The following is an 11,506-nucleotide window of genomic DNA, read 5'->3' as shown; positions in this document are numbered from 1 at the left end:
CTGCAGGCACAGCGAGGCGGGGCGAGGCTTCCAACGGAGGCGCCTCGGCCGCAAAAGTCCGCCCGCGTCCCTTCCCGGCACAACGCTAAAGTACAGTTTACTCGTTCTTACAGTTTCTCTTCAGTATCTTCATAACGTATGCATATCCCGTGATTTTCATATCATCTCTGCTCACCGTTGGCGAACTTTCCATATGATGTCGTCCACGACGATATTAAAAAGCACTGGTGACAGCATACTTTCTTTCCGAACACATCTGCTCGTTCTAGACCTCTCTGATTTGGTGCTGTCTATTATGGCAAAATTCAGATACTTTATGTACGTGTTTCTGATTCTCAGTTGCATGCCACATCTCTTCCCTTCCAACAGTGTCATAAGTCTTTTTAATCCCCGACGCAAACAGAGCGCTGTTATAAGTTTAACGTGTGTATCTGTGTAAGGCGTCGTAGCTCCCAGACGAGATGTCCGACTTGAATGCAGTTTTTTTTATATTTTTTGATTATTATTTTTATCTGAAAGCTGGTTTAATCAGGATGGTTCTTAGCTATGTTCCATGAAGTCTGTTCAGTTGTTTCAATTTCATCAGCTAAATTAAGTAAAATGCTTTCCGCCAGCGTGCTCTCTTCATACATGCTACTTGATAATAGGAAAAATTTTAAAAATGAAGAATATAGGTTGCAACAGAAAAATTATTACAGAAATAGATGCTTTCCGCCGGCGCTTCAGTCTGGAACCGCGCGACCACTACGGTCGCAGGTTCGAATCCTGCCTCGGGAATGGATGTGTGTGATGTCCTTAGGTTAGTTATTAGTTAGGTTGAAGTAGTTCTAAGTTCTAGGGGACTGATGACCTCAGAAGTTAAGTCCCACAGTGCTCAGAGCCATTTTTTTTTAGATGCTTTCCAGTATCTATCACCTAAATTGACCAAGAATGGAAACATCAACCGTGAAATTTCGATGAGAATAAAAAATTGTTCAAAATAATATTATTGTGTATCGGACATGATTAGAAACTGTAAAGTGCCTACTAAACTAACGATCATGATATACAACTCATATTATCTACTAATTTTGACAAATGGATCAGAATATTGGACTTGGATAAAAAAGAAAAAGATCTGAGCAGAACTTAAGCAACAGAGACGCGTTTTCTACGGGAGATCGTGGGTAATACGAGAAAAAACAGCATAAGGAATGAAACAATGCGAAACACCGTGCAAATGAAACCTTAAAAGAATCTATGGTGAGAAATAGGCTTAAACGGTTAGGCCACATTAAACGAATGGGACGAGAAAGACTTCCGAGAAGGGCCCTTGAATGGACGGAATCTGCACGAAGAAGATGGAGAGACCAGGCGAAGGATGATGTGGACAGAAGAGGAGTGCACTGGGAGAAGATGCTGAGTAATAAAGTGTGGAGGAAAATAGAAGCTTGGAAGAGGCTCTGTGAAGGACCTGCGTAAGCAGAAGCGTTTCAGGAAGAAGAAGAAGGAGGAGAAGAAGTTGTTTTGGTGTAACTTTCCCTGTACAAATGTTATCACTGTGTGAACACTAATGATACTGCAGTCCGCTTGGGGGTGCATTTGGATCTAACAGTACTAGAAAACATCGTAAGCGGCTATCCCTAGTATAAATCTTTCCGTCTAATACTATTTATCACACTTCTTTGTGAGTTATTGTGGCATCTTCGTAGTGAATAACTTTCGAGAGCGTCTTTGGCTGTACGCGAGCCTTCTGCACGGAAGTATTATTGTCATTCGTGTTAGGGTTCTAACACTGGGAGAAAGCGCTGTGATGTGAACACGGCGTGCCCCGTCAGAAACGAATATTTCCTGAAAATTCATGTTACTGCTGATGTGTGTGGTGTGAATTTGTGTTGATGTAAGGCAAACAATAAGAAACTTGTGTTGAGTTCTACCTTGGCACTTGTTTATCTCATGACAGGCTAAGTGAAGTGTAGGTGAAGAACTGGGACGATATTACAATGGAGAGTAAGCTGGTTTACACACTACCTGGGTAGCATTCTCCCTTAAGTAACGCAATACACCGAGAGAATGCAAACAGAATACAAAATGATTCCTAATTCTACTGTGTAGCACATTAGATACTTCGAGATGGAGCAATTATACAACCTTCTAGGTTCTGCCTGTAGATATCATATCCCACCCCTGTACTGATAAATGGACTAGAAGCACGACAGTTACCGAACCGAACAACAAGCATCTCCAGAAAAAAGAAAAGCATTCCCTCTGTCCTTGTCTAAGAAAAGGTAATATATGGATTGAGGAAATAAGAAATAGTTAACATATGTAATAAGTCTGCTGGAGATCCTTGAAATGAAGGGACAGCACTCTTACGGGCTTATGAAGAGGATGGCGACCCAAACGGTATCTAGGTCTTACATTGCGCTCAACGTTCCTGAGCAGGTATAGGCATGCGTATTCAAATATAGAGATACGTAAACACTCAGAATACGGCGCTGCGGTCGGCAACGCCTACTTAAATTAAGTGTCTGGCGCCGTTGTTAGATCACTTACTGCTGCTACAATGGCGGGTTATCAAGATTTAAGTGAGTTTGCACGTGGTGTTATAGTCGGCGCACGAGCGATGGCACACAGCGTCTCCGAGGTAGCGTTGAGGTGGGGATTTTCCTGTGCGACCATTTCACGAGTGTACCTTGAATATCAGGAACCCGGTAAAACATCAAATCTGCGACATCGCCGAGGCCGGAAAAAGACCCTGTAAGAACGGGACCAATGACGACTGAAGAGAATCGTTTGACGTGACAGAAGTGCAACCCTTCCACACGTTGCTGCGGATTTCAATGCTGGTCAACCAACAAGTGTCAGCGTGCGAACCATTCAACGAAACACCATCCATATGGGCTTTTGGAGCCGAAGGCCCTCTCGTGTACCCTTGATGACTGCACAACACAAAGGTTTACCCCTAGCCTGGGCCCGCCAACACCGACATTGGACTGTTGATGACTGGAAACATGTTGCCCACTCGTACGAGTCTCGTTTCAAATAGTGTCGAGCTGATGGACGTGCACGGTTATGGAGAAAACTCATGAATCCACGGACCCTGAATGTGAGCAGGCGACTGTTCCAGCTGGTGGGGGCTTTGTAATGGTGTGGGTCTTTGCAGTTGACGTGATACGGGACCCTCTGGCAGGTGACAGGTATGTAAGCATCCTGTCTGATCACCTGCATCCATTCATGTCCATTGTGCATTCCGACGGACTTGGGCAATTCTAGCAGGACAATGTGACACCCCATATGTCCAGAATTGCTACATTGTAGCTCCAGGAACACTCTTCTAAGTTTAAACACTTCCGCGGGCCACGAAACTCCCCAGACATGAACATTATTGAGCACATCTGGGATGCCTTGCAATGTGCTGTTCAGAAGAGATTACCCGACCCTCGTACTCTTACGAATTTATGGACAATGCTGCAGGATTCATGGTGCCAGTTCCCTGCAGCACTACAGCAGACATTCTTCGAGTCCATGTCACGTCGCGTTGCGGCAGTTCTCCGTGCTCGCGGGGGTCCTACACGGAATTAGGCAGGTCTACCTGTTTCTCTGGCTTTTCAGTGTACTTCACAAATAACGTGTTGGTAGGTTTTGATGTTGTATTTTGATAACCAACATAATCTTTTAAATACCTGTTTGGTGTAGATAAGGAAATCTATGATGAGTATTTCTTTGTGTTTCCTAATACTATGAAAGGTATAACGTTTGCTGTTAATCAGTTTACTACGTTAATAGTGAAGATTTTAAGTTACAGATGCTGCAGGTGTTGTTCCAATTAAGATATAGGCATATTTACTGTATTTTGTTTGATTTTAGTCCTTGTACTAGTGGAACGTAATTATATTTCTTGTTATTTTGTACGGAAAATTTATCTCACTGTGGATATGATTTCCATATTTCAGCTTCATTTCCAATGAGTGCGGTATAAAATTAACATTTTACAATTTGACTGTCTGTAATAGTTTATAAATTTTATTTTCCCTGTGATGTCGCCTTCAGGGGGAACCACTCAGGAGGATGTCGTCACCAGGAAAAGCAAATTTGTGGGTCGGAACGTGGAATATTACATCCTTTAATCGGGTAGGCAGTTAAAAAATTTGAAAAGGGAAATGGGTTAGCTGAAGTAGGATATAGAGGGTAATAGTTGAATTCAGAGGCGGAAAGATCAGGACTTTTGGTCAAGTGAGTATAGGGATATAAGGCAAATGAAGAGAAGGAAAAATAACAGGAGTATATCGACTCAAGCAAACGTAGTGTAATCATCTCTAATCCTTGGTTTACAAATTATGAAAGAAGGTTGTATACCTGGAAGAGATCTGGAAGGTTTAAGGTAAGGTAAGAGAAAGATTTAGAAACCAGGTTTTCAACTACGAAAGATTTCCACATGCAGATATTGACTCTGAACACAATTTATTAGTTCTGAACTGCTGAACTGTAGATTAAAACTGAAAAATTGCAAAAAGATAGGAAATCAGGGAGATGAAGCTTGGATAAGTTGAAAGAAGCAGACGTTTTTGAGAAATTCAAAGGGGACCATTGATGAAGTAGGGAAAAGGAATACATTAGATGACGAACTGGTAGCTGTGAGAGATGAAAGAATGAAGGAAGAAGAGGATCAAACAGGTGAAAAGACAAGGGCTAGTAGAAGTCATTAGATATCACAGGAGCTACTGAATTTAACAGATAAAAGGAGAAAATATAGAAAAAGCAGCCAATGAAGCGGGCAGAAGGGGATACAGACATCTAAAAACCAAGACTGACAAAAACTGCATACGGCTATGCAGGAATGGTGAGAGAACAAATGCAAGACTGTAGAAGTATATATCACTAGGGGGAAGACAGACAACGTCTGCAGGAAAATCAAAGAGGCCTTTGGCGATCACGTAGTAGTATGAATATCAAGAGCTCAGATGGAAAACCAGTACTAAGCAAAGGTGGAAAAGCTGGAAGGTGAAAGGAATATGTAGAGGGTCTATGGAAGGAAGATGAACTAGGAGGCAATATTATAGAAAAAGAAGAGGATGCTGATGAAGATGAGATGGAAGATATGATACTGGAGAAGAACTTGACATAGAACTGAGAGATCTAAGTCGAAACAAGATTCCTGGAGTAGATGACATTCCGTCAAAACTGCTAATATGTTTGGTAGAGTCAGCCGTGACAAAACTATTCCACATAATGTGTAAGAAGTATGACGCGCCCGAAATGCCATCAGTTTGCAAGAAAAATGTAATAATTAGAAATCGCAAAAAGTATGTGCAGACAAGTGTGAATATCAAAGAACTTTCAGTTAAATAAGTTGTGGATGTAAAGTACTAACATGAACCATTTACACGAGAATGGAAAAAATGGTAGGAGCCGACCTTGTGGTATATCAGTTTCATTTTCGAGAAATGTAGAAACTCGCGAGGCATCACTGACCTTCACACCCGGCAGCTATAACCGTGCGGTTCTATGCGCTTCAGTCCGGCACCGCGCCGCTGCTACGGTCGCAGGTTTGAATCCTGCCTCGGGTATGGATGTGTGTGATGTCCTTAGGTTAGTTAGGTTTAAGTAGTTCTAAGTTCTAGGGGGCCGATGACCTCAGATATTAAGTCCCATAGTGCTTAGAGCCATTTGAACCTTTTGGTTTTGACCCTCCGACTTCTCTTAAAATCGTTCAAATGCCTCTGAGCACTATGGGACTTAACATCTATGGTCATCAGTCCCCTAGAACTTAGAACTACTTAAACCTAACTAACCTAAGGACATCACACAATACCCAGTCATCACGAGGCAGAGAAAATCCCTGACCCCGCCGGGAATCGAACCCGGGAACCCGGGCGCGGGAAGCGAGAACGCTACCGCATGACCACGAGCTGCGGACGACTTCTCTTAGAAGATTGTTTAAGGAAAGGCAAACATACATTCACTGCATTTGTAGACTTATAGAAAGTTTTTGACAATATTGACTGGAATTCTCTCTTTGAAATTCTGAAGTCAGCAGGTATAAAATACAGGGAACGAATGAATATTTACCAGACAGCAGTTACAGGAGTCGAGAGGCATGAAAGGGAAGTACTGCTTGAGACAGGAGTAAGACATGGTTGAAGCCCGATGCCATTCAATCTGTACATTGAGCAACAAGTAAAAAAAAACCAAAGACTACTTCGGAGAAGCATTTGAAGTTCACGGAGAAGAGATAAGAGCCTTGGAGTTCGCCGATAACACTGTAATGGACTTGGAAGAGCAACTGAACGGAATAGACTAGGTCTTGAAATGAGGGTATAAGATGAACAGTAACAAAATCAAAACAAGGATAACTGAAAGTAGTCGAACTAAATCAGGCTATGCTGAGGCAGGTAGATCAGGAAACGACAGACTACGAACAGGAGTGAGTTTTGCTATTTAGACAGCAAAACAACTGATGCTGGCCGAAGTAGAGAGGATGAAGACTGGCAATGGTAAGAAAAGCGTTTCTGAAGAAGATAAATCTCTTAATATCGATTATAGATTTCAGTGTTACGAACTCATGTCTGAAGGTATTTGTCTGGATTGTAGCTTTGTGCGGAAATGGAACGTGCATAATAAACTATTCAGAAATGAAGAAAACAGAAGCTTTTGAAATGTGATGCTGTAGTATTATGCTGAAGGTTAGATGGGTATGTTATGTAACTAATGAGGAGGTACTGGATATGAAGAAAAGAAATCTGTGGTGCAGATTGACTAAAAGAAGGGATTAGTTGATAGCATAGACTTCAAGACATCATCATTTTAGTATTGGAGAGAAGTGTGGAGGGGAAAAATTGTAGAGAGAGACCAACAGACGAATACAGTAAGCAGGTTCAGATGGATGTAGGCTGCAGTATTTGTTCGGAGCTGAAGAGGCTTGCATAGAGAACATTGGAGAGCTGCATCAAACCAGTTTTCGGAATGAATACCACAACAGCAACATGATGTTTGGTTGTCTATACTATGAGCTTGTAGTGTTGCTTGAGTTCTGCCCACAGTTGGGCACGAGGCACGTTCTGCTTTCTGCAAGAGTTTTCATTTCATTCCTTTTATTTTTATCGTTTTTACGGTTTAGTATCCTTTCGGGGTATAACTGAGAAGACTTTTCCTGGCTGCAGCAATAAAGTACTATTTTTTCATTTTTGCTGTAGACGTTTGCTACAAATTTCTATTATTTCGTATACTTCATTAAGTTGTTGATAATTTGTTGCATCGATCCCTTTATCATATATATGTACTACTTGTATACTATTTGTACGGTTATTATTTCATTCAAGTACAACGCGAGAAGTGTTCGCCCATCACATTTAGTGTAGGTTCAAGAGAGATTACAAAGTAGTAGATAGAAAGTGGATAACCTTGTCTAATCAAACAGTGTACATTAATCGGTTTCGTAAGCTATCCATTAATCAAGCCTTGAATATGTTATTGTCAATGTTGACAAAAACACATAAAGGTGAACAGTCCTGGCAAAGGCTTTGTCTAAATCAACTGAAGGTAAGGCTGCACAAGTCTCGTAGGCAGTCGTCGTGACTGTTATTGAGCGACAGTAACTCATCAGTTCTCATTATGCTTTTGCGGATAGTGCAGTTTGTGCCTAGACTAATATGTTTCCGTGGCCGTCATGTGCTTTGTGAATGGATGTCCCAAATTTTCAAAAACTGACTTTAAAAATGATAATTTTCTCAACTCATTCAGATCATTCTTTACATATACTTTAGGGATAAAAATATAACCTCTGAATGCCAGTACATCTCGTCCATGCAACATTTCATCGCAGAATTTGACAAACTTCTTTTTTAACATTTGACAGTGGCATTTAGAATTCAATACAAATACTAGCTGGATCTAGTGATTTATTAGTTAGGCTTGATTTGTAGAAGCTGTACATTTCTTCTTAATTCGTTTTCTTCTCCATATCTTGTTGTAGTTCTTGGATTATGACTGGGCAAATTTCGGGTAGTAGGTTTCGTACACTCTATATTTTTGAGGGGTTTTGAAGAGTGAGCTGATTTCATTACAGACTGGTGTTATAGTTTTCACTTTGTTTGCTATTATTGATTAGTTTCTGCCATGCCCTTTTTCCTTCTTCAGAGAGATACCAGACCGAAGTTATTTCTTCTTTTATTGTTGTTCGTACTCTTGAACGTACTTAGACGCTGTACAATTATTTTCTTGTCGATGTCGGAATTTTATACTTAAGTTTTTTATAGTTTCTTTCAACTTCTGGGGTCAGCTGGAGTGTGATTGACTGTCTAGAAAAATGGCTCTGAGAACTATGGGACTTAACATCTGAGGTCATCAGTCCCCAAGAACTTAGAACTACTTAAACCTATCTAAACTAAGGACCTCACACACATCCATGCCCGAGGCAGGATTCGAACCTGCGACCGTAGCGGTCGCGCGGTTCCAGACTGTAACGCCTAGAACCGCTCGGCCACTCCGGCCGGCTGACTGTCTAGAAGCCTTCTGTTCTGCCTTCAAGTCTTCCCATTGCCCCTCAACCTTTCTTCCATTTCGTTAATCATTCACACTTAGTTGAAAACATAACAACTCTTCTCAATATTTAAAAGATAGTCATTGTATAAAATTTTAGTCTTCTATCCCGTTATGCAGCTCATGATGAAGCTACCACTAAGAAGCTTTGAAAACTATGGAGATAGGTGTTGGAATAGGAGTCAAGATTACGAGGAAGTGAATCAATCCCTTACATTGATGACGTTTTCCTAATTGATTATCATACTGATGACCTGTGACAACTATGTAAAAGAGAAACACAGCAAATCAGTGGACCTAACTGTCAACATTAAATGACAGTATTAAGAGTCATCATAAGTGTTGTGGATTGGCAGAAGACCAACCCACTAAATTGAAAGGAAGCCGAAAGGCAAGCGTTTTAAGCTCACGCAGGCTGGCGTGAGGTCTGGAACAGGTCAAGGAAATTAGACTAGCAAAAAACGTACGTAGCCGCTGGAATACTTAACTTTAATCCATAAATGGTGAACATCGCTCTTGACGGTACATGTTTTACAGCATCAATAGTAAGTGGTGATGGCGCCTTGCTAGGTCGTAGCAAATGACGTAGCTGAAGGCTATGCTAACTATCGTCTAGGCAAATGAGAGCGTATTTTGTCAGTGAACCATCGCTAGCAAAGTCGGTTGTACAACTGGGGCGAGTGCTAGGAAGTCTCTCTAGACCTGCCGTGTGGCGGCGTTCGGTCTGCAATCACTGATAGTGGCGACACGCGGGTCCGACGTATACTAACGGACCGCGGCCGATTTAAAGGCTACCACCTAGCAAGTGTGGTGTCTGGCGGTGACACCACAATAAGAACCTCAAATCATATAAGACGGTAACCACAGAATTTAATGCAATGACCACAGAAATAGTAGGCAAAACGGAATTCCTTCACACACGGTTTTCCAAGAGTGGACGTCTGACAACGAAGTAAAATGCCTCATCGGAGAAGATCTACAAATTTTCTTAAGGGGCTCCGGAAAGGCTCAAAAGCATGAAAAGTTCAATTTTTACTTTTTTGCGTTTTCGGAATCTGCAGACTATTACCTTTTAATAGATATATAATTTATTCAATTCCGAAGACTACAACTATTTTTAAATTGTTTTTGAAATGTGTTCTACGTGGGCGTGACCCACTGTGGCGCTGTTAAACTGCTGTCAAATGGTGTTATTGTTAACGTCCGTGTTCATCAGGTACATCTTAGTGATGTGAGATAAAGTATGTGTTGTGGCTAACCTGTGATGGTTCAATATATATCGCTGGTGTGATTGTCGATTGTTTCATGTTTATTTACTCTGTCCTTATCTCGAAAATATTCGTAATTAATTCTGTTTCTTGAGTCTCTGTTTTGTTGAAGTATAATAATGAGTAAAAGTAAAGTTATTAGAAATCCTCTGAAGGCTTTTAAGAAAAGGAGAAATGTTGGAAAGCCAAAGGTATGTGTTATTACTGTAAACAATAAAGACGATGAAAATCCCCAACATAGCTTGTGTCCCAAAGAAGAAGACAGTTGGTGTAAATATAACAAAGGATTGCTAACTGGTGAAGTGTACACTCATAAGCATAGTCTGCCTCATGCAATAATGGAGGTGATAAAACCTATTTTCAGAGACTTAGCAGCACCTGAACTGTTGAAAAAGTGTATTCATGGAAAAACTCAAAACCCCAATGAAAGTGTAAATAGTGTTATATGGTCGAGAATCCCCAAGACTGTATTTGTTGGAATAGAAACACTTCACTTTGGTGTGTATGATGCTGTTGCGACTTTCAATGATGGCAACATTGTAAGGTGCAAGGTATTTAGAAATATGGGAATGAAGATAGGTTCTAACATGGTACGAGCGATGCTTGCTTTAGACAAGGAACGCCTTCGGGCTGCAGACAGGGCTGTAAAGAGTCTAGAAATACAAGCAAGAGTAAACAGGAGGAGGAACAAGAGGAAGCTGGAGGAGGAGTTTGCAGAGGATGAAGATAATCCATCCTATGGACCTGGAATGCACTAAAAAGTTAATCCAATCTTTGTCGCTCGATTCCCAAAACTTTTATTTTCTCATACTAATTACATGTTTTCTAAGGATCTTTCAAACATATTTGTTTCAAACTTTCAGAAAATGTTACACAGTACCTTCTGCATAATTTAACACAGCCTTTTTCCAAAAAACTGTATATTTTTGAATATATAAATAAAAAATTGCAAAAAAATGTTGTGAATTTTCATTACAATTGAAAAAAAAATCATCTTTAATAACTGAACTAAAATTTTGTAAAATCCCTGTGTTAAGTTGTAGCCCATATTCCAATAAATAATCTGTAAAAAGTTCAACTTCCTACCTCAAATACTTTGTGAGGAAAGATGTAATTTATAAGCGTTATTTTAACATTGCAAGTATAGGGCGTTCCGGAGCCCCTTAAAACTTTTGCTCTTGGTTGATACTTCAGTATGGTGAAGCAGTTTGGACATTGACAGTAAAGACCACCAACAAAATAGAAGTTTTCGGGATGTAGATTTACCATCCTGCAGAGTACTGAATATATCGCATATGGAGAGAATGACAACTTAGGAAGACCAAGCTGGAATTCATAAAATAATGCGAAATGGAGACACAGCTGCAAATTGAATGCAAAATTGAAGGCCGAAGTAAGATTATAAAAATGCGGATATTATGGCTGTGAGCGTTATGCAATGGGTAGGATTGCGCGATTTTATTAATTGCGCACAACGCAGGAAATCGAGTAGGTTTAGAAAAAGTGATAGCAAATACGTATTAGTCTTGGTTAAAATTTACTGAAAAAGAAAAATTCAACCATCTTATTTTCTCTAGTAAATGCAGGTATGTAGTATAGTGTCAATATGTCTACATTTCAATAATGATAAGGACTAGCTTAATATGCATTACCATTGCTGCTGTCTGACCCACAAGAGAAACGTCATCGTGTCGTCTTCATGTGCACGTTGAGACTGC

The sequence above is a fragment of the Schistocerca nitens genome, chromosome 7 (genome assembly GCF_023898315.1).
Source record: "Schistocerca nitens isolate TAMUIC-IGC-003100 chromosome 7, iqSchNite1.1, whole genome shotgun sequence".
Lineage (NCBI taxonomy): Eukaryota > Metazoa > Arthropoda > Insecta > Orthoptera > Acrididae > Schistocerca > Schistocerca nitens.
Note: the sequence above shows the minus strand (reverse complement) of the source record.